The sequence below is a fragment of the Halichoerus grypus genome, chromosome 9 (assembly GCF_964656455.1).
Source record: "Halichoerus grypus chromosome 9, mHalGry1.hap1.1, whole genome shotgun sequence".
NCBI classification, from domain to species: Eukaryota; Metazoa; Chordata; class Mammalia; order Carnivora; family Phocidae; genus Halichoerus; species Halichoerus grypus.
The window spans coordinates 26,294,722-26,297,516 of NC_135720.1; the positions used below are offsets into that span (position 1 = coordinate 26,294,722).

At 35.8% G+C, this 2,795-nt stretch overlaps 1 non-coding gene across 1 annotated transcript; it reads left to right on the forward strand.

Moving 5' to 3' along the window:
* Positions 1 to 1,255: 1,255 nt before the first annotated feature.
* On the forward strand, positions 1,256 to 1,390 carry LOC118539393 (U4 spliceosomal RNA). The gene has a single exon (XR_004919153.1). It is a non-coding gene; the product is annotated as a U4 spliceosomal RNA (small nuclear RNA).
* The last annotated feature ends 1,405 nt before the right edge of the window (positions 1,391 to 2,795 follow it).

Consider the following 2,795-nt stretch of genomic DNA (forward strand, 5'->3'; position numbering starts at 1 on the left):
TTGTCCTCACTTTAGTCAACTTTCCTCATCTTTTCTCATCCACCATGGTGCGGATTGTGCTAAGGAAGAGCTGTCCTTTTGGTCCAAAGCAAGTTCTGCTGCCCTAGGTCTGCCTCCAATCTATGATCCAACCCAGTCTCCTCCCTCCTGGGATCCTATTCTCCTTTTCCAACATATTTCTCCTCTTTCTCTCTGTCTCTCTGTCTCTCTGTCTCTGTCTCTCTCTCACAAACACACACATACACACACACACACACACTCACTCCTGTCCCCTTCTGTCATACCATGGGAAGCCACACCTACCCTCCCCCATCCCTAGCAGATAGTCACTATTGAGCCTCTCTCTTTCAAATGATTTCTCCTCAGTCCATGAGCACTAGATTATCTCCCATCCTGAAACAAGCAAAGCAAGAACTTTAATTTTTTTCTTAGGTCATTGTTCCTTCTGTGTGTTCCTTGTTGTTCTCCTTACCTCCACAATTTAAAAATAGTCATCACTCCTGCCTTCCCTTCTCCCAATTGTTCTTTGTACAGTTTGGCTTCTGCCCTCACCCTTGTCCTGAAATTAGTTTGATGAAAGTCATTACAACTTTCAAATTGATGGTGGACCATAAACCAGTGTTTATCCTACTTGGTGTTCATACTGAATGCTCTCTTCTTGAAGGGCTCATTTACTTGACTTTGGGATATCCTGACTCTGTTGCCCTTCCATCTAGCTGGTGGTTGTTTCTCATACTTCTCTGGGAGCAATGCTTTCATGGGCTGATGTTTTTGCTCAGTTCGTATTACCCAATGGTAACCTTTCCAAAAAATCAACTTTAAATAAAAAGATCCGAATAGGTTAAATAGAAAAGAATAGAAACAAATTACTATGCAATAATTAACCTAATGATTAACATCATTAATATTAATATAAATTGATATCAGCCCAAGAAATATTAACAGAGATTTAAAGACACTTACTAATAAAAGGGTCAATTTGTTAAGATGATATAATAATCCTAAATATATATACCTAACAACCATACTTCAATATCTGAGGCAAAAGCAGAAGAAATTAGAAGAAGGAATAGACAAATTCACAATTATAGTTAGAGATTTTAACATTTCCTCTCAGTATAATTGACCTAGTTAGTATTTATAGAACATTCCACCCAACAACAGTAGGATATGAATTCTGTTCAGGTCTATATGACATACTCAACAAGACAGACCATATTATGGACAATAAAAATTCTTCAATAGAAAAGAGTTGAGCTTTGCACAGGGGCAGTGTTGTAGCCAATGAGGTTTCTCCGAGGCGCAATTATTGCTAATTGAAAAGCGTTGAAATCATGTTCCAATTTAAATTGGAAATCAATAGGAAGATATAAGGAAAATCGCCAAATATTTGGAAATTAACACAATTTTCAATAACAAGGATTAAAGAAGAAATCACAAAATTAAAAAATATTTTGAACTGTTACCTTAAGAACTTGAAAAAGGAGTGAATTAAACACAAAGTAAGAAGTGGGAAGGAGAATAATAAAGACAGTGGTAGAAATCAAAGAAATAGAAAATGGACACAAATGAGAATTAATGAAATTGAAAGCTGGTTATTTGAAAAGAATCAATAAAAGTAACATTTATCGAGACTGATCAAGAAACAGAGGGCAAAAATTGCTAACTTTGGGAATGACAGGGGAGCATTACTACTTCAGATATTTAAAAAACAATAAGGAAATATTATGAGCAACTTCAGGTCAATAAAGTTGACAATTTAAATGAATTAATAAATTCCTACCAAAGCTCACTCAAAAATAGATATACCATGTGATTTAGCAATTACATCCCTAGATTATCTATGGGAGAGAAATGAAAACCTGTATACATATATGTATAGCAGCATTGTTCATAATAACTGAAATGTAGGAATAACCCAAATGTCTGTCAACTGATGAATAATAAAATGTGGTCTACCCATACAATGGAATATTATTCAGCCATAAAAGGAGATGAAGTACTGATACATCATGCTATAATATAGGTGAAATTTGAAGACATTATGCTAAGTGAAATAAACCAGTTATAAAGGGGCGCCTGGGTGGCTCAGTTGGTTAAGCAGCTGCCTTCGGCTCAGGTCATGATCCCAGGGTCCTGGGATTGAGCCCCGCATCGGGCTCCCTGCTCGGCGGGGAACCTGCTTCTCCCTCTCCCACTGCCTGTCTCTCTGCCTACTTGTTCTCTCTCTCTATCTCTCTGTCAAATAAATAAATAAAATCTTTAAAAAAAAAAAAAGACCACATATTATATGATTCCATTTATATGAAATCTCCAGAATAGGCAATTCTAGAGAGACAGAATGTAGATTGGTGATTGCTTTAGGGCAGGTGGGGGGGATGGTGATAGCTAAAGTGTATAGGGTTTGAGGTGATGGAAATGTTCTAAGATTTACTGTGATGATAGTCATGCAACTTTTTGAATCTAAAAATTACATTGAATTGTACACTTTAAATGGGTGAATAATATGGTATGTGAATTACAGCTCAATAAAGCTGTTATATAAAAAAAAATAGATAACCTAAATAGCCACTATCTACTAAAGAAATTATATTCATAATTTAAAACCTTCCCCCAAAGAAAACTCCAGTCCCAGATGTATTCATTAGTGATTCTACTTAACATTTTAGGAAAAACAGCATCAGTTTTACAAATACCCTTCTAAAAACTAGAAAAGAAAGAAAACACTTCACTATTCAGTCTCTGAGGCTACCATCACCTTGATACCAAAATAAAGGCATGACAAGAAAAGAAAG